This window comes from Vombatus ursinus, unplaced genomic scaffold (genome assembly GCF_900497805.2).
Source record: "Vombatus ursinus unplaced genomic scaffold, bare-nosed wombat genome assembly UNPS02014799.1, whole genome shotgun sequence".
In the NCBI taxonomy this organism is placed as follows: Eukaryota; Metazoa; Chordata; class Mammalia; order Diprotodontia; family Vombatidae; genus Vombatus; species Vombatus ursinus.
The window spans coordinates 35,070,193-35,092,086 of record NW_020954577.1 but is presented as its reverse complement, the minus strand read 5'-3'; the positions used below and the strand labels follow the sequence as shown (position 1 = coordinate 35,092,086).

At 36.9% G+C, this 21,894-nt stretch overlaps 1 protein-coding gene and 1 pseudogene across 1 annotated transcript in view; both read left to right on the top strand.

Moving 5' to 3' along the window:
• Nucleotides 1-21,894, top strand: part of ZNF385D (zinc finger protein 385D) — a 968,814-nt gene that overhangs the window by 908,170 nt on the left and 38,750 nt on the right. The gene's annotated exons all lie outside the window — the stretch shown is intronic.
• On the top strand, nt 2,669-10,998 carry LOC114050530 (annotated as a pseudogene).

Genomic DNA, 21,894 nt, shown 5'->3' with positions numbered 1-21,894 from the left:
TACATCCTCATTAACCTAGAATTCACTAGATTACATGTATACAGTGTTTCTGAATTTCAGGGTGCAATAGCAATAATGTTATTGTCCCAAGTCCCAAGAGACAGCAAACTATTGTAGTCCAGACCTGAATTCATATTCTGTTTCATACGTACTAGCATTGTGATCCTGGGAAAATCATTTCATCCTTATAGCCTTAAGCTTTCCCATCTGTAAAATTATGGGGTTGGATCTTATAGGGTACCCATCCAGCTTGAAGCCTATAATCTTAGAAAAAGGCTGGGATGTGCATCCTGCTGCTGGCTAAAAGGGAATGCCCAACCTGGGACTCAGTGACTTACTGGATAGGGTGGTGGGCCTCAACTCAGGAAGCCCTGGGTTTGAATTCTACTTTAGACCCCAATTAGATATATGACCCTGGGCAAAACTACTGATCTACTAATGCCTCAGTTTCCTTATAATATAAAAGGAAGTGTTAGAACTTAATGGTTTTTTTTTTTTCACATCCCATCTGGCTCTAAATCTATTTGTCTATAAAACTAATTATTAAAGTGGTTATGAGTACCATCCTCAGTGGTGTCAGGGTAAAGAATGATATTCTGGAACAAGGGATACAGCAGCTCTTTCTAACAGCCTCTGAGGAGATTACAAACAAATGCTGGGTCATTTATCTGTGATATTAGTTACTGGCAATTTGTGCAGTGAAAAGAATGCTAGATTTGGTGTTGGAATACGTAGGTTCAGATAATATCTCGCATGTTATGTTAGCTTAGGCTAGTCACTTGCTCCCCTACATCTCAGTTTGCCCATCTGTAAAATGAGAAGGTTGGAGGTGATAACTCTGAAATTGCATTTGTAGTCAACATTCATTCATCTGGAAAAGAAAACTACTGTTGGTTAATGACCACTCTATGTTATGGGTCTAATATAATACAATAATTGAATGCAGACATTAATCTTCAGAAGGCAAAGAATGTCCATGAATGGTACAACTGGTTTCTGGGTATCCCTGAGTGAGTTGGCCTAGACTAACTAAAGGAGAGAACACTGGGAAATGAGAAATTCAATCAAGTTTATATCATTTTAGTACAGGCTACTCAAAGCTTTGGTATGAAAGATCAATGAATTATCAACAAATTGTTCATTGAAATGAAGTGGATGGCAATGGTTGGGATAATAATCATATCCTCATTTCTTTTCTTAACATTAAACTCCATTGGAAATATCTAAGAGTTGGATAAATGCCACCTTTTTGTGATTTCTCTTGTCATTATTCAGAGTTGGGAACTTGGGAGCTTGTATATGGAAAATCCCTCCTTTGATGGAATTCAAAGTTAGAAATTAAACATAGGTTTTACTGACCCCTATACAAACTCTTTATCTACGCCAGACTGCTGCCTGTTCGGATGCCTTAAATTTTTGAAGATCATTTTTGATCTGAACAAATAAAATGAATTGTGTATTATAAAGAAGTTGTCATGGGAAGAGACAGAGTCATGTAGTATAGGCTAAAGTGGTCTTGTGATAAGAAGAGCTGCATTTGAATTCTGGTGTTACCATTTCCTTAGCTAGCTGTCCTAGGATATATTCCTTCTTCTCTCTGTACCACAGTTACTCTACTTGGAAAATGAAAGGGTTGGAGTAGATAATCCCTCATGTCTTTTCCAGCTCCAAATTGGCAACACTGATTTTTACATATATTGCTCCATTTCATTTGCTTTCAGAATTGAAGGAAACACTTGGGACTGGAATGCTATTTTAGTAAATGTCAATATCCGTATTTCATAAACCCTTAAAAACTATTTAAAAAGGAAATCACATTTGTGAAAAAATAAACTTGAATTAGCTGTGGTTTGAGTGTTCTTAGAAACCACAGAATTTAAAATCCAAATAGTTTTCTCTCTATTTAAACATTTATTTTCTGATAATAAGTATAATGCTAAAAGATTACAATCCTCAAGAATCAGATTGAGTGGTAGTTTACTATTAGGCATCAACATGCCCACAGTATATAGAAATCCTAAACAGTAATTATGAGAAAGTTTCTGATCAGTGAATATAAGGAGATTAGCAGGTAGCATTGTATTGTGGAAATCTGGAGGCCTGTGAATCTGGAGACCTGGATGACAGGCCAAACTAAGCTAGTGTTTACCTGTGTAAATGGAAGTGAGTCACTTGACCGCTCTAGACTTTAGTTTCTACATGTATACATTGAAGTGGTTGGAGTAGACACTTTTCAGCTCTAAAAATCTGATCCTGTGATTGTAAGCAGAGTTATTAAATCCCATAATACCAAGGGACAAAGATCAGGTGGAAGAAGGCAAGGTTGAAGAAAGGAACATGGGTGTGGTGCTTATAAACACACACTGAGATAATGTGTGCATCAGTCCGGTTAATGAGTACTCATCGAACACATGTAGCTAGGGAACACAGCGGATCGAGCACCGGGTTTAGAGTCATGAAAACCTGACTTCAAATCCAGGCTCAGACATTTACCAGCTGTATGACCCTGGGCAAGTCACTTAAACCCTATTTGCCTCAGTTTCCTCCTCTGTAAAATGAGCTGGAGAAGGAAATGGCAAACCACTCCAGTATCTTTGCCAAGAAAACCCCAAAAGGGGTCATGAAGGGTCGACACAACTGAAAACACTGAACAACAACAACGACGAATATGTCAGGCACTGTGCTAATTATTGGAGACGCAAAGAAAGGTGAGAGAGTCCCTGCCCAGAAGCTGATCACAGTGTAATTGAGGAGACACCATAAAAACAACTAGATATGAACTATTTATGTCCACCATTGTATATTCATGGTAGTCTCAGAGTGAAGGTGATAGCATTAAGAGAGATCAGCAAAATCCACCTGTAGAAGATGACATTTTCGCTGGGAATTGAAGGAAACTAGAGGGGTGTGTGTGTGTGTGTGTGTGTGTGCATGTGTACATACTCGTGTGCATGCAAACATTTCATTAAAGATACTTATTGATTCAATGGCACCCATTGGCAGGTCTACCTTTCTAAACATTTGTTGGTCTTGCTAATAACAATGATAATAGCTAACATTTACATATGTGCTAAGCACTTTATAATTACTATCTCATTTGAGCTTCAAAACAACCTTTGGAGGTAGGTGCTATTATCCCTATTTTATAGATGAAGAAATTGAGGCAAATGGCAGTTAAGTGACCTGCCCAGAGTCACACAACTGGTAAATGTTTCAGACTGAATTTCAACTCAGGTCTTTCTGATTTCAGGCCCTAGGCTCCATTTACTGCACAACCTAGCTGTCTCTGAAAGATAGTTCAACAAAAAACAAAACAAACAAACAAACAAAAATTAGAAATAAAGAAAACATAGTCCATCCAACTTTCTTGCAGGCATTCTCTGCTTCCCATTCAGAATCATCACAAAAAGAAAGGGAATAGGGAGGTTAAGAGGACAAAGAAGTGACTGGTGACATAGTGGGTACTTTTTTGGATGCATCTCAAAGGTTTGATCCAGAATGTCCCTGGAGTGAAAAGGACCAGCGGTAGTTAAATAAAACAGAAGTCTGACTTCCCATGTGCATCATAGGCTGAAAAGCCTGGGGTGAGATGTCAAAAAATGTGATGAAGCCAGGGTTGGAGTTCCTGTGCCACACAATGTGGGGAAGAATCTTGGATTGGGGGAAGAGAAGACTCAGATTGGTGCCCCCCCATCCTATGTGGCCTTGGGCTAGTCCTTTCCACTTTTGTGTGCCTTCATTTATTCATCTGTAAAATGGGTCTGAGGGGACTACTGGGTCTTGAAGTTCCCTTCTAACTGTTACTTTCATATTTTTGGTCAACATGAGTCTTGTCAACATGAGCCTCTCACCTCCCATTAGAAATGAAATGGATAAAGATTCAACTGATTATGAAAATTTAATGAAGTTTTCACAATTATACTCAATAACTTTTTCTTAGTGATATCAAAACTAATCAATCTATAGTAAAATAAGGCAAATATAACTTCAAAAATTAGTATAACAGAGGACAAGATGTACTACAGTACAGAACGATGTGGGGAAAAACATTTTCCAAGGGAAAATGAATAGCTTTAATAAGACTTTGAATGACTTGTTTGAGATTTTAGGGTCAGACTGTACCTATGATTGACAGATCTGGGACTCTGTTTCATTCCCTCTTTCAGGGCATGTCCCTTCTTTCCCATATTCCTTGGATATCATCGCTAAGCTCTGTTAAGTAATGAGCCTCTAGGGTTCTAAGATATGATAGGGATTTAAAAAACAAAACAAAACAAGGAACATTGGGTTCAGTCTCTGTACTAAATATTTAAAGAAGCAATTTCTCTGGACTCCATGGAGAGAAGAAAAGAGGAAGTTGTCACCGTTCTTATACTTGATGAGATGCCAGCTACCTGGTACTCATATAGCAATGTCCGTCGTATGGCCTGTGCTTAACTAACTGAGTTTGTGGAAGGGTTATTTTGTGAAAGGCACAGTTCTGAGAAATTAGTTTCTCTTTCAGCTGAAAAGCTTAAATGATCAGATAAAAGAATAACTTGGAATCCAGGGAAATTGGAAAGATACTTCAAAGATGAGCACCAAGTTGGCTATGGATGAATAAGATATGTGCCTTCAAGATAGGAGAGGAGAAATACAAAGGAAGTTGGGGAGATTTTCTCACACAGTGTGAGCCCCTTACATGAGAATGTGTCCACTCAAATAAAAGCAGGCCGAAAGAGGAAATGTAGTATAAAACTCTTTGACATGGAGGGTGGTAGTTTTGTTGAATTTCTTTTAAAAGATAGGATGTAGAAAACTTCCATAGAAAGAACTTCTTTGAAGATAATTATGCATTTAGTAGAAATGAAATTTATGGCATCTTACTTAGTAGCACACTCTTTGGCAAGTAGTTTATTCATAGGGCAGCCTAATGAAATGACTTAAATTCCTCTTCCCTCTACTCCCACTGAGAAGAGGAGGGAGGCCACAATTTATTGAACTGTAAGCAGGTACTCTGTCGTTTTTATGTGTTCTATTTCAGGGAACATTTTAATATGTTGCACATCTGTTCTCTGGACTCATCTATTCTGTCCAAAAAAATGCAGTGAAGTTATTGTGAGACTCATGTTGCTGTTTTTCTTGTGGGACAATTTATGCTCCATTGGGCTAAAATATTTGTAGGTGTTTTGCCACAGGTTTGGGTTTTTTGGAGGCTATAAGCTGAAAACACAGCCCACATTAACTTTGTACTTCAACTTGTAACAGATGTGTATGTTGTGTGTGTGTGTGTGTGTGTGTGTGTGTGTGTGTTTAATGTATTTTTGGAATTGAATCTATCTAAAGAATTGGCCATTGTAGCTAAAGTTGAGATGTAGTTTGCAAAGAGAGAAATGGGAGCAAGAATTTCTTGGTCCAAATGCGATTTTTTTGATGTAGTTAAAAAAATGCTTCTTTTAGTCAAGGCAGTTTTATAATTGGTCAGGATTAGCTGAATCTGTAATTGATACTAAGAAAAAAAATGTAACCCCACTTAAAAGAAAGTAACGATTGTATCAAGTTGGGAATAAAAAAATACATCTTAAAAACATTTTGTAACATTTTATGCTTTAGTCTGTTTTAAAATATAAACTTTGTTTAGGAAAAGGAAGTGTTCCCCTGGAGTCTCTAAAACTTGTTTCTTGAAATCCTATTTTTTTATTGGTTGAAATTCGCTTTCATTAAATAGTTTCCTTTCAGGGGATTTTGCAGTGTATGTTTTCTTTAGTTAGGGATAAAATATATTTCCCATTTTTATTCATTATTAAATCTCATTGTCATGGATCATAGATTTAAAATCAGAAAGGAATTTTAGATGTCATCTAATTCACACCACTCCTACCCCTTATTTCCCAGATGGAATCACACAGGCCTGGAGAAGGGAAATGGCTTGTCCAAGGACACACAGGTGATAAGTGGTTGAACTAGGATTTAAACTCAGGGCTTCTGGTGTGAAATCCAGAAGGCTTTCCTTTATCTCATGTCATATAGTATCTATCACTATTGAATTAGAATTTCTTCACTGATTTATTTTACTTTTACTCATTATCAATGTATATATGTAATCATTTTTTTTGAAGACTGAGATAAAATAGATGAGGAAACTGAAATATTCCTTTCGCATCTTCTTCATGAGGGTCCTATGAATCACTGGCAAAGTTACTAATAGATCTTGTAGTACCTCAGGACCATGGATCTGGAAGGAAGGGACCTTAGAGATCACCTTGTCTAAACGCTTCCTTTTACAATTGAGGAAACTGAGGCCCAGAGGTTAAGTGACTTTCCCAAGGTCACACAGGTAGTAAATGCCAAAATGCAATATATAAACACGTAAACATGATGTGGAGAAAATAAATCATGGAGCAGCACACAGATCTAGCCAACATGCTATAGGACAGTCCCACCTGAAATGATATGTCATGCAATGTAGCATTATTTTGTGACATGAGTCTTCCAGATTCATGGTAAGGGTGATAAGTCCCAAAGTAGTCATTTCATTTGCATCTTACTTTGGCCGACATTCTGCCCTGTTGACAGCTTGCTCTATGGGAGCTCTCACCAGGAGAAGAAAGAGGGGATCCAAGCCAAGCTCTGGTCCCTCAGGGACAATAGAATAGGATAAAATGAAGGATTTAAAAGTTGGCAGCACTTACTAAAAATATATCCCAGAAACTGCCTAACCTCCTATTTATGGGAAATTCACTTAACAAGTCAACAGTCATGGGAAAGGGGAGAAGGATGTGGGCCATTCTCACTTCCTAATTAGGTGAGAAGCAATGTTGTGGATTTTGAATCAGAGCACTTGAATTGAAATATTAGCCCTGCCACTAAACTGCCTATGTGACCTGAAGCATCTCACTTAAACTTTCTACGACTTGGTTTCCTCATCTGTTAATGCACAAATGGGCCTAAAGTTCTGAAGTCCCTTGCAGCACATAATCTTTGATTCTAAGACACACATTTCCCAACCCCTACACTAGCTTGGATCACTTGCAGGATGGGACAGCCATAGAATGGGTGCCTTAGCCAGAAACCAAAGTGTTCCTTCTGGTGAGGAGAGAGAAGACACATGTACATGGGAAATTGTCAAAGTGAAACCACTCTAAAGTAGGGCTTTGCCTTCAACAGTTAACAATGACCTTGAATCCTCTTGACCTGTGCCTTTTTGAGCCTCTCTGGCCTTGGTCTGTCTGAGGGGGCAAGGTGTGGATGAGGCAAACCAGCCAAAATGAGGCCAGGAATGAGTCCTTGATCAGCTGTGTATAGCATCCAGGGGGCAGCATGAGGGGAAGTTGTAGGACTTCTATCCATGGGATTATTGGGCAACTTAGAAAGTTGCTGAAGTTTGTTTTGAGTTCCTATCTACCTCCCAAATCCATATAATTTTATTTCTTCCTTTCCCCTTCCTATTTTTCACTTATCAGGTTTTCCTTCCTGATTTATTTCGGCAAAGACGTTACTGATAATTAAGTTTTTTGCTGATGAGCATTTTCAGGTATTACTTCCTCATGGGTATTCACATTTAATAGGACACTCCAAAGGCCTTCTGCCTCCTCAGCCTTTCTTTCCTGCTCAGGCTCTAGATGCTGTGGAGACTAAGCCTGAGGGGTGGGGGTGGAGTGGGATGCAGGGATATTCCTACAAGATATTCTAGTGCTCACAGGTGACCTTTCCCTTCTTTGCTGGTTGCCTTCACCCCTTCAACACTCATCCTCCCAGTGATATTTTAAGTGACGAAATATAAATGGAAACTTTGCAGGCTACCTTGGAAACTTTGGTTATTCCCATTTTAGCTTTAGGTGGCATTTCTAAAGCACATTTTAGATCATCTGTTCCCCCACCTCTCCCCTCAACAAACTCCAGTGGCTCCCTATTACTTCTAGGATCAAGTACAAACTTCTCTGTTTCACTTTCATGTCTTTCACAATCTGATTCCAACCTTAGCATATATAACTCCCCTTCACACACACTTTCGTTCCACCAAACCAGTTTAAATGCTGTTCCTCCAATATGTTGACCTCTCTTGATTATTTCTGCCTTTGCACAAGCTGTCCTCCATGTTTATGTTCTGTGCTCCATGCAATATACTCTATCCTCACCCTCCACCCTTAGAATTCCTGGATTTTCTTCAAAATGCAGCTCAACTAAGAAGCATTTCCAGATACTAGAGCTGCCAGTGCCTCCTATATGTTTTGTATATATGTACATGTTGTTTCTCCAATAGAAGGTAAACTTTCTCAGAGTAAGGATTGTTTCAGTCTTGTCATTGTATCTCTAGGGCTTAGCACGGTGGTAAATTTTAAGAAAATCTTGTTGACTACTACGGATAGGGAATACAGAGACAAAAATGAAACAGGCTCCACCCTTAATATATATATGTTCATATTTATATATACACTATATATGTATGAATAGGTATATATATATATATACATAGACATATACATATAGATATATACTGTATATAGACATATACAGTACATATAATACATACAAAGAGAACTGAAGATAGTTTCAGGAGACAGCCCATTAGCAGCCAAGGGGAACAGGAAATGCTTGGTATAGGAGATGGCACTGGAATTGCATCTTGAAGGAAACCAGGGATTCTAAAATACTGAGATGAGAGAGCACGGGAGACAGTCGGTTCAAAGCCATGGAGTCTAGAGATGGAGTTTGGGTGTGTAAAATAACAAGCAGACCAGTACATTTGGACAAGAGGGAGGAAAATAAAAGAAGCCTACCAAGGAAGAAGCGGTTGGATTGTAAGTAAGTAGAAAACCTTGTATCTGCTCCTATAAATTGATTGAGCTGGGGTGGGGTGGGGAAGGTGACTTGTTCAGACTTGCGCTTTATGAAAGTTTCTTTCATGGTTGTATAGTTGATGGATTGGAGTGGGGAGAGACCTGAGGTAGGGAGACTGGTTAGATTACTGCTGTCATCTAGGTGAGGGATACCGAACAAACATTTGGTGCCTAATAAATTCATCTCTGATTCTATTGATTGGTGGGACTCAAAAGATTTATAGAGAAAAATAATTTTATTCAATCACAGGAGAGTTATTTGTTATATTAACCCTTCAAACAGTATCTCCAGATACTTCTAAACTATTGTGAGTGAAATTGATAAAGGTTAAGGCAATTAAATCTGACCATATCAATATATTAGCGAGGCACACAGTTGCATAACAAATCAGGTCCAAGACACCTCAGTAGGCATGAGGATACCATTTGACAGTTAACAATATTTTCTTATAGTCAATAATGAGAAGCCAATCAACTTACACAATCCTGAGTAACGTGGGTGTTCACTCTTTCTAGTTATCCAGAGATTTAAAGATCTTGTGGTATTATAAGAGTATTCTGGTACATTCTGTGGTTTTTAAAAAAAATGTACAACAAAATGTACAGAAAATTTTGTGGTCTGCACCTGCCACCCCATTTCCCAGAATATCAATATTTCAATTTCCCCATAATCATATGATTTACAGCAAAGCAAGGCCTAGCTCAAAAAATAAATGACTATCATAATATGGAAAGAATCAAAATGTAGTAATGTTTTTTTTTAGGCAATTGGGGTTAAGTGACTTGCCCAGGGCCACACAGCTAGTAAGTGTCAAGTCTTTGGTCTGAGGCTGGATTTGAACTCAGGTCCTCATGATTCCAGGACCAGTACTCTATCCACTTGTAGCAAATTTTTGAAATTCAAAGTTTCCCCCTTTGATCCTTGGGAAACTTGTTCCCCATGAATCACTTATTCAATGCCAATTCCATAACATAGCACAATCAGTGCTTTGAACCAATATCAGATTATTAGTATTCTGGTTTCCTTGGAGAAGAGCCCACTTGATTATAGTAGTCAATATGCCTCCTCTGGGAGAATAGCCAAGAAAACCAGAAAGAGGGATCATACCATGGGCTATCTTCTTTAGGGTTTCCATTATAACCTGTTAAATTTTGTAGAGAACTGTTACAATCTCACCTGAGTGATTAATATAGGATCAACAGTATTGATTGATTGTAGCAAAGAAACATCCTTTTGGAGTTGTAAGAATGTCTGAGACCACAAAACAAACAATAAAGTGTTTATTTCCATGTGTTAGTACCTGTCTAGACTTTTTTTTTTAATTTTGAAGTGGATCTCTCAAATGGTCACCAGAAAATGTGAATTACAGTGCATCTTTGAAGAAGAATGTGTACAAAATATAATAAAGGAAAATGATATTAACAACAAACAGGACAGAAAGTTTAAAATATACATGAAAAGATGCTTATTATAGATATTTGGCTATAAGCAACTCTATTTGGGTGTAGAAACTATGAAAAAACGTCCTTGTGGTTCTTATAACCACCATCACGAGGAGCTACCAATGAAGTTTTGGAGTCTGCTGATGCCTAAAGGAAAATTGAAATCTAGAATCACCATGCAGTAGTCTGACATTGGTTTTCAAGGTGATGATCCTAAAACAGACTTCAGAGGCATGAGCTTTCCTGAGATTAGTCAATCTTTTGTATTTTAGTGAAAAGTACAGGGGCAGCTATATGGCGCTGTGGATAGAGCACTGGCTCAGGAGGACCTGAGTTCAAATCTGCCTCAAACACATAAGATCCACTGACTGTGTGACTCTGGGCAAGTCACTTAACCCCAATTGCCTCACCAAAAACGAACAAAAAAATATATCAATGAAGCTTATCAGATTCTAAGCCATTCAAATCATTCAACTTTGGGATATTCCTGTGCTATAGTTGGGATCAACCTAACAAATGGCTTTTAGATTACTGAAAAGTAATGCTTTGAAGCTTTATTTCTATAACTGTTCCTAGTAGTTCAACAATGGAAGACTTTCATCTATTTTATTGCTATCTCTTCTGCCAGTCTGACAAATTTTATTTAAAGAAGAGCCAGAAAGCAATATGTATTTCAACGAGCATAAAGTTTCACATAAATATTAATATATTTCTGTTGGATCACAAAGTACAATAGTACCTTAAAGATATGAACTGCCCAGAGTATTTTCTGCATGTTTACTGTATTGTCATGGAATTTCTCTGATCAATTTTACTTGAAATTTTAACAATGTAACCATTTATACATGATTTCTTACAAAAAATTCCAGCAATCCTCAAAAAAAAAAAAAAAAGGCTAGGTGGCACAGGGCAGCTAAGTGACACTGTGGACAAAGTACTGGACCTGAAATCATCTTCATGAGTTCAAATCTGATCTCAGACACTTACCTACCAGCTGTATGTCCCTGCTCAAGTTACTTAACCCTGTTTGCCTTAATTTCCTCATCTGTAAAATGAGCTGGTATAGGAAATATCAAACCACTCTAGTATCTAACAATAAATCATCAAATGTGGTCATGAAGAGTCAGACATGACTGAAATGACCAAACAACAACAATAACTAAGACTATATGGTTTTACCTGACCATTTGAGCTAAAGAATCTATCTCAATTTGAATGGAGATAATGTGCTCACTTGTGGCTTGGGATAATGTCTTAGTCTCAAGACAATGATTTTTAGCTGCCTAATCTAAGGGTAGCAACCCCGATATATGGATATAGACCACAGGGCTTTGTTTTAATACAGAGTTCACCAAGAAAACTCATCAAACATAAACATTCTGACCCAAAAGGCTAACACAATGCAATAACAATCACTAATATTAAATAGTGTCCCTGGATCTTGACAAACGATGACCGATGTTCATCTAAGCAGTACATTTCATCTCGAGTCCCAGACTAACTATAAAATGATTAAGTTCTGTTATATTGCTCACAGAAGAAAACACAGAAAATTTCTCCAAATTAGATTTTATTACTTTTCAAGTTGCTCATTGATACTACTTTCAAACTAGCTTCAGTTCCCTTTTCTTATAAACATTTAAGCCACAATTTAGAAATTCACAGTAGAGAAATTAAATTTTAATCACAAACCTAGTTTCTAATTAGTTTATAATACCACAAATTCCTGCAGATTAAGAACAAAGATTCCCTTCTTCTTATCCGTGTCTTTGTCTGCCCTTCTAGTTTGCTCAGTTAGAAAGGCAGAGAGATACTTTCCTTTTTGAAGGTTTTGAAAATTCTTCAGAACAAATATCTTCTTTTTTTTTTCCTTTTGACTTATCAGGTCACAGGAAGAAGTTAGCAGCATTTATCAAGACATAGACAACATGATAAGATAGACACATAGATGCACTTTCTGGCAAATTGTTTCCTTCCCATCTCCCGCTGAAAGTTTAATAAAAAACTCAGTGTCCACACACACACACACAGAGGGAGAGAGAGAGAATCTCAAAACCTTTAGTTTAACAAATAGTAGTGGGCCCTTTAAGAAGCAGAGGGCATGAGGGCATGATCTTTTAGACAGGGCATCCCAGCAAATCAATATTCTATTTGGTAGGGATAAAGCTGTTCAATGGCCAATCTCATTTTGTTTTAAACAGATAAGGATCAAATGTGACAAATTTAGCCCAGAATAATTTGTTAGCTGAATCTTTCACAGTTTTAGACCAAATTTCACAGAATTATATAGCACTGTTTTGTTTTGTTTTTTGTCTTTCCTGGTTATGCTGGGAGTTTTACCTAATTATATGACATGAGGAATTTCTCTAAAGGTTTTTTTTTTCTGTATGTTACTACCAGACCTCATCCTTTTCCAATTGAAGGATCCATACCTGTACAAAGGATACCCCTACATACGTAAATGTTAGATTCTCCTTCCTGTAGGAGGGGTTCCCCTATGTATTCTTCTTCCTGTGGGCTATTCTTTTAAGTACCTTCCTTTAGCTTTATCCAATGTGAAACCTTTCCTTAGCTCAGAAAATTGGTATCAAAGTCAAAGGGGAATCCAAACTCTGGGGAAGTTTCCACATAAAAGTCACTTAGTTCACACTCAGGAGCTCTTCTAAGAAACTGTCTAAGGGGCTGGGGTTCCTCTCTCAACCTCCCCACTGGCTCACCAGCTGTCACCAGTGAAATAGATAAAGACTGAGATAATTGAATCTGAGTATATTGATTTATTAGTAGGTCATACAATTGATAATAAATCAGGTCCAAGGCCCTTCAGTAGGCACAAGGTCACCGTATGCCAGTTTAAAAAAAAAACTTTCTTGTATTCAACAATGAGGAACCAATCAACCTACACAATCTTGAGAAATATGGGTGTTCTCTCTCCCTGATTGGCCAGAGATTTACAAATTTTGTGATTATTAGTAGAATATCCTAGTACATTTTGTGACTATTAAAATATGTCATAAGATGTATGGAACATTGTGAGGTCAGCACCTGTTACCCCATTACCCAGAATCATTTCAACATCTCTGTTTCCACATAATCATATGAATTACAGCAAAGCAAAGCCTGGCTCACAAAATGGAGAGCATTCACAATATTAAAAAAATTAAGATTTTTTTTTTAGATTTCACACAATTCAGAGATTCACAGTTGGGTGAACCTTAGTAGATATATGTATTTTCAGATTGAAGTTTATTTTTACTTACTATCATCGGACATGTTTTATTATATGCTAAAATTAATATAATACAATCATGCCACCCTCAGGCACTCATATTACATGTGCTTGGTCATTTATACACACAAACAAGGAAATCTCTGGATTGGAAAGGTTATTAAAAGGTCACTAAATCAGGGTCCTATCCAGTTCATAAATCATTGCTATGACATCCTGCTACTTAATACTTCTATGGATGAAGAACTTGCTCCTTTTATAGGCGATCCATTCTATTTTCTAGCAGCTCTAAATCTAGGGAAGTTATTTCTTATATTTAATAAAAAATTTCTCCCTTTCACCTTCTTCCATAGGTCTTATGTCTATCCTCTGTAGCTACTTAGAATACTTCTAATGGTTCTTTTGCATAATGATCCTTTAGATTATTGAAGACCACTGTCTTATCTTTTCAGTCTTCTTTCCTTTTAGCTAATCACCTCCATTTACTTCAGCTGTTTCTCACATAACATGGTTTACAAAACTTTCACTAATTCTCTTTTCTCCAGGGAAGCTGATGATTTCATTACCCTTGTAAAATATGGCATTGGAATTGCACAGGAAGTAGTCCAAATGTGGTCTGACCCATGCAGATTATAGTGGGATAATTAGCTCCTCTTTTCTAGATACTGTAAATCATTTCATGACACCTTTGATCACATAAACACTATTGGTAACCAAGGCACAGACCCTACTGACAGACCTTTTTCCAAATGAATTCACAATAACCCAGTTCTCTCTAATTCTGTGCCTGTATGATTGAATTTTTGAGCTTGAATTTGGTATTTTAAATGGATTATCATTAAGGTTAGTCTTGATACAACTATTTTTTGGTTTTGTTTTTACTTGTGGATGTTGTATTAAATCATATTTCTGTCATCCAACATAATTAGCTAACATATCTGATAAGTATGCTTTACCTGTCTTTAAGTCAGTGATTAAAAATGTTGAATGGGCTAGGACCACATAGACTGCTCCACAAGAGAACTCCCTCCATTGATTCACTAGTCAATATTCTTTGACAATACTTTTTTTCCCACTGGACAATCTACCTAACTGTGAAATGATTTACTGCAAATTTCTCTGATAAACAATAGAGTAAAACATAAATTGTGTAGCATACCTTGCTACTAATATAAAACCCACAAATGATTCTAGTAGCTATTTACTCTTATCCACTGGCTCATTGCTAGGAGACACTTTGCTGTTATAACCAAGATATGTTATTTCTGCAACATTCTCCTTATTGTACTTTTAACCCTGAAGAAGGAATAAGATGAATTTGCTATGACTTATTCCTAATGAATCCAAGTTAACTCAAAGTGAGTGTGACCTCCTTTGCTCAATGTCTAGCATCTGTATAATACTCGTTCTAGATTTTTGCTGAGTATCAATGTAAAAGTCATCAATCTATTGTTTCCCAAATCCACTATTTCTCCCTTTTTGCAAACTGGTACATTACCCTCTCCCTTCCCCATCTTTGGTGTTCTGGTACTTTGCCTATTTACTATGATGCCTCAAAGATTCTTGATGGTGGTTCCATTTCTACTTTTATACATTCTTTCTGTATTCTGGGAATTAATTCATCTGAACTTGAGATCTGAGATAATTAACAAAAAATAGATGTTGTATTTCTGTTTCCTTCCCTATCACATTATTCATCTGTCTTTTAACCTTGTTTTTTATGCCATCACTGCTAAATACAGACATCTCCTCCTCATACAACCCAATCTTCCTGTTTTGTTTTGCTTATCATTTTCCCCTTCATGATAAATATGTTCTATTTCTCTGCAACTCAATAGCTAAGGTCCTATCCAACTCCATAATCTTCTGTTTGTCATCTTAAGATTTTGGTAGAAACCAGTCAGAGAAAAACATTTATAGTCAACCAGAGTCAACTGAGGGCTATATCATGGAGTGGCATATTGCAGTCAAGTCAGGAGAGAACTAGCTTTGAAATTTGCCTCAGACACTCACTAGCTGTACAATTCTAAGCAAATCAGTTAGCTTCAGAACCTCAGTTTCCTCTTCTGTAAAATAAGCACGGTTTTTGTCTCATAGAATTTTTATGAGGATCAAATTAGATAAAGCAAATCTTGATGTACTTTGAAAATGTCACTTCTTAGCCTTCATTGTGAAGTTCTGTCCTCCATCAGAACATAAGCAGAAGCAATACTGTTCCATTTTTTTTTGGTCCTTGTATCCTCAAAGCTATTTATAGTGTCTGGAACATAGTAGACACTTAATAAATTTTTGTTGATACATTGAAAGCATTTTGTGGATCTTAAATATGGGTTACTACTACTGCTGCTGCTGCTGCTACTACTATTATCACTACAATTACCCATTTTCTCTATTGTACTTTCCATGTACCCCAAATAAGTAGAATTCCCTAGGGGCATCATTTCTTTGAATTTTTCACTTGATCTCTTGAGCGCTTTCAATTGGGCCAGACTTAGACTACTTACTCCAAAAGAGAAGAAGGTAAAAACTGCTATTATCTGGCATGGGAAAAACATGAAAGGAGAAGGGGAAGAGAATAAGCATTTATATGTCAACTGTTATGGGGCAGGCACTTTGCTAAGCACTTTACAAATATTATCTTATTTGATCCTCATAACTATTCTGGGAGATCATTGTTATCCTTATGTCCATTTTACAGTTGAGGAAACTGAGGCAAACAGAGGTTAAGTGACTTCCCCGGGAAGTATCTGGGGCTGAATTTTACCCCAGATCTTCCTGACTCCAGGCCCAGCACTCTATTCACCGTGCCATTTAGGTGACACATAAGGCAGAAAAAAGACAAAGATAACTGGTCAGTAAACAAAGAGAGGAGAACAGAGCAATTCTGCAATAAAAAATAAATAAATAAAACAAACAAAAAACACATTCCTGGATTGCGGAAAGCCATAATATCATGGTGTCCTTTGAGGCCCTGAGCAAAGTTATCTCTTACAGATAGTTTTAAATTCCTCATTCCTTAGAACAGGAAGGGACATATTACATGAGGAGGGAAAGCATACTAGGCATGGGGGAAAGCCAGAGAAAATGTAACTTTATTCACCTTTTATACAATTATCATGTAATCTTCATGTACTTCAAAGTGCAAATGAAACAAAGTTTTCAAAAGAACAGTTTGCAGCTGTTATTTTTCTCGTCTTCTCCTTGTTCAAGGAGCCTCTCTATCACACTCTAGAAGAATCAATAACAAAAGGTTCAGCTGCCAGGTTCCTGTGAAGATTGTTGCTGTTTTCCTAGAGATTAATTGGGCTGTTTCACATAAATCATTATCCAGGTCTTGGTGTCATTTTTCATTGTCAGCCACAAATCCCTTTCCACTTTATTGCTACTGATCCTATTTCATTGTGGGCTTGAATGATCCTTGAAACACTTGACTTCACCACACCAAAAACCTATGTCTAACAGTCAGTGAAGTGTGCTCTGTAAGTACTAACTGCAATCTTTCCATTTTTCCTTGGAGTAATATCCTTTGATATTATGGAGTGTTTTGGAGTAATATCCATCCTGAAAAACCACATAATTAAAAACACAAGAAAGTGCAGTGAAAAAAAAAAGTGTATCAGAATTTAATTGACAGAGAACTAACTAAATGTGGGAAACCAACTCAATCCGGTTTTTTCTAATAAGGGTTAGATATGTTCTGTAAGCCTAGTGTCCGTACTTTTGCATGACTAATACTATCACATAATGAAAATGTATGAATGATGGTGTTCAGTCATTTTCAGTTGTGTCTGACTCTTTATGACCCCATTTGGGGTTTTCTTGACAAAGATACTGGAATGGTTTTCCATTTCCTTCTCCAGCTCATTTTACAGGAGAAGAAACCGAATCAAACAGGGTTAAGTGACTTGCCCAGGGTCACATAGATAATAAGTGTGTGAGGTTGAATTTGAACTCAGGTCTTTCTGACTCCAGCCTTTGTGCTCTATCTACTGCGCCACCTAGCTACCCCTAACCAATTAAGATTTCCTGCCCAATAATTTGCACACACTTGAAACATTTTTGCAAACATATAAACAAAAGCCATTTTGCTATTCCAAAGGCATTTGTGCAAAGTGCTCAGAGAACAAAGAGAAAACTAAATCTAGCACTTTCCCTCAAAGAATTCACATCTTAGGAATGGGTAGTGAGGTGGAATCTTATGGGGGATTTGATATTTACACAGAAAAGTTCAGGGCAATTTAAAGAGGGGGAGGGAGTATGGTGCTGGGTACATAGGGTCATTTCTTAATCAGTATTTGTTGATTTATTGCAGTTATTAGTTTGCTACAGGCACTAGCACCTGAGATCAGTCTTGAAAGAACCTAAGGATTTTAAGACGTGAAGGTGAGGAGGGGAGAAGATTTTAGGAATTCCAGATATCCTGAGTGATGGCACAGAAATGGATCAGAGAAGGCAAAGTTCAAACACAATCAGGAACTCTGGTTTTATTGGAATGAAGAATACATGAAGGAGAGTTGTGCCAAAAGAATCTGAAAAGGGAAACTGAGGCTGGATTAGCCCTTTTGGACAGCTCCCAAGTAGCTGCTAATGAATTGTGTTATCATCTCTGCCCCTGATGAATTAAAATGAAACCATATCTAAAAATGCATTTAAGCCAAACTTTATACAAAAAGAAAAGCAACATACTTTTGCCTGTTGTTTTATGTGTGTTGTATTTTGCATAGAGATGACAAGCAGGTAGAAAACAGGAATTTGCAGATACGGAGCGTGTACACCTGTCAGAAGATTAGCAAACTCCTGTCAAATGAGTATTGGAAATTTACTGCTCATGGTTGATATTTTGTTCTCAACTGGCTTGAGGCCCAATTAGTTGCTGTGCAAATTTGGAGGCAATTAGGATCCTATTTAACATTTGGCCCTACATGAATAATTTGAATTTTTAATGTGAAATGCCTAAGCCAAGAATACTCTCTTAAAATATTCTGTTTCAAAGTTAATTTCAAAAACAAATTTTAACTCTAAAAGGAGTCAAATCAGAATGGTGTACACCTATGTAAGTGAAAATACATTATTATTTTCAGAGCAGAGTTGTTAGATTTTTTTTTTTCACTTTTTCATTTACCCTTCTCCTCCTCCTCAAATTCCTGGTCTACTTTCTGTTCCTTAAACTTAACCATCAATCCAAAATAAGGTAGTCAATTTAACCACCTACTGAGTATTTACAAAGATTAGTCTCTGAGAGATCAATTTTAAATGTAGCAAATGTAATTAAGTATAGTTTATGTATTACAGGAGTGATTTCTTTGTGAGATACATTTTAAACAAAGGATTATAGAGTTTAAAAAACAGTTAATTTTTAAACAAGATCATTATACTTCTTTCCCTTATAATATTGAAAGGAGCAGGAGATGACATACAACATGGCTTTCTTTTGCTATTTAAGTGTTCATTAGATGAATTAGTATACATGGATGCTCACCATAGGCTTATTTATTAATAGTTCTAGCACACAATTTTATGCAACAAATTAAGCTGAATTTTAATTGTTGCAAAATGTCATGTTCTAAGTAGCAATGAAATTTTCCATCTCCATGATCTGCATTAGTGTTCCAGACTTAGGCAAATGTTGTTGAGTATGGACAAGCTTCAAACTACTTGACCTATGCCAAGCCAAATGGTTAATATATACTCTCAGTAAATGGCTGTCTGGCTTTCCGCACATTATATTTGTCACATGTGATCTGTTCTCTTCAAAACAGTCAAACACATCAGGCATTAGACTTGAGCACTTGACTTTTACTCAAATATCAGAAACAAAAAGCAATCTGCTTCCCATGGGAATCAATGCTTCCTGCAAGGTAGAACATAAAACATGCAAAAAGGTATTTCCAGCATGAACTAGAAATGTGGTAAAAAATTATTAAAACATCATCTGTGGGTGAAACTAAGGTTAACCCATGTTCTCCCAGGGAATTCTTGTGGAAGAAGTCAAAGGATACATAAGCAAAAAAAGAACAGATTTTGTCCTTGGAGTAAATTGAGTGGTACTGAGTCAATTGGACAGATGATTTAATAGTTGTTGCTGACGCTAGTGATTGGGGTCAATGCTCACGAAGACCCAAAGTATGAAGCAATATCATGAGCAAAATTTCAGGAGACTGCCATTATACTTGACAATTTTTCGTAATTGCATGATAGGAATTCTTAAGCATTTTGGTGGCATGGGCCGCCTCTGGTTGTGTGGTGGTGTAACTTGTTGCCCACATTTATAATCAGAGTAAATGTTAAATTTCATTTAAAGGTTAGTGAAAATAAAAATATATCCCTTCCAAGTTCATGGACTCTTCCCAGTTAGGAACTCCTATTGAATAGGTTTGCATTTGCAAACTAGAATCCAGAGAAAGAAGCAGCTTCTGGCAGGCAGGCCATTTGTCATGGTTTTGTACAGTGATTAATAAAATCACATTTCTGCCCCCCACCCCCCACTACCGACTTCCTGCACGTTGCAAGAGCAACAGTTTGTTCCACTGTAAGAAATGGAGATATACATTTCCCCCAGCCCTTTCCAGAAAGAAAAGAATCAGTTTTCAGACAATAGTAAAGTCTTCTGTATCCCAATTACATTCTAAACCTGGGAGATGTATGTTGAATGGTAGAGTCAGTATCCCCAAAGCTCTTGGCAAGCTGGAATGTTGAACTGAAGCTGAATAGGATGAAATTGACTAGAAATAAATATGAATCTTAGACTATCAGTTTGAAAAAATAGGACAGAAGCAGAAAGAACATTCCCGTAATACATATATATGGAGAGAGAGAGAGAGAGAGGTGGCATGGAACAGCCATTTTTGTCAAGCCAAAAGGGGTGCACGTTGATTGAGGAATGGCTGAATAAAATATGGTATGATAGTGTAGTAGAATTTTGTATTTTTAAGAAATAATGCATATGAAAAATTCAGAGAAACTTGGGAAGTTTTGTAAGTTGATTTGAAACAAAGTAAGCAGATCCAGGAGAACAATTTATTTGATGACCACAGTAATGTTAAGGAAAGCAATGCAGAAATACTTCATAATTCTGATTGGTGCAACATCTACTCAGGATTTTAAAGGACTGATGGCAGAATCTCTCCCACTTTTTGGAGATGAAGTAGAGGGCTCAAAATGTAGAATGAGCCATGTATTTTCAGATGCAGATAATGTATTTACTTGTTTAGTTTGTACTGATTTGTTACAAGGGACAATATTCTTATTTTACTGGGAAGAGAGCTATTGGAAAGTGGAAGTGTCATATTTTATTTTAAAAAGGAGTAATCAATAAAACTTTTAAAAAAGATTTTAAAATGGATAAGAAAACCACTGGAGTGGCTGGAGTACTTCATAGGCTGTCATGTGGGGTACAGTTTTGATTTATTTTGTTTTTCTTGAAAACTAAGAAGATTCCATAAAAATTTCAGAGACAAATTTGAACTCAATTTAAGGGGGGGAATAATTGTAAAAACTTTCTCACAATTGGAGTTATCCACAACTACAATTTCCTACCTCAGAGATCAGAGAGTTCCCTTTCAATGGAATTCTTCAAATAAAGTCTAGGACAACTTGTTGGAGATGGAATAAATGTGATTTTTCTTTACATCTTGAATCTAATGACTTCTGAGGCCTCTTCCAACTTTCAGATTCTGTTATTCTATGAAAAAGCTCAGAATCTTGGCCTAGAACAATTTAGTTATTGTGGTCACTACTTTGCTGAAAGGAAGGGAATGGTCATTTTATTCTATATTAAGGTCTATGCTTAAAATTTCTGTAAGCTACTGTTAGATGAACAAGGTTGGCTGGATAAACCTACATATAAATATATATATATATTTTTTTTTCCTGTGGGGAGGGGATGATATGGACCTATGATCTCACTTCTGTAAAATACTCCCAGTGAAGAAACATTTTGAACTTATGTATAACACTGATGTTTTGTGATTTTTAAATCTGAGTGTTGCCTGGGAAGCAGAAATTAAATGACTTGTGCAGGGTCCCACAGCCAGTATGTGTGAGAAAACCAACTTGAACCTCATTCTTCTTGACTTCAAAACTGATTCTCTTTGGCTATGAGAATGTACATATTGATACAAAAGTATATGTAAAAAGAACAAGACTTAAGGACATATGATACTTCATGACACTTACTAGCTTTGTGTCCCTGGACAAGTCATTTAACCCTCAGTTCCGTATTTATAAAATAAGCTGGAGAAGGAAATAGCAAACCGCTGCAGTATCTTTGCGCAGAAAACCCAAACATGGTTACAAAGAGATGGATACAACTGAAATGATCCAACAGTAACAATTATGTTCTTTCCACCAAACTGTTCTTCACACACACACACACACACACACACACACACACACACACACACACAC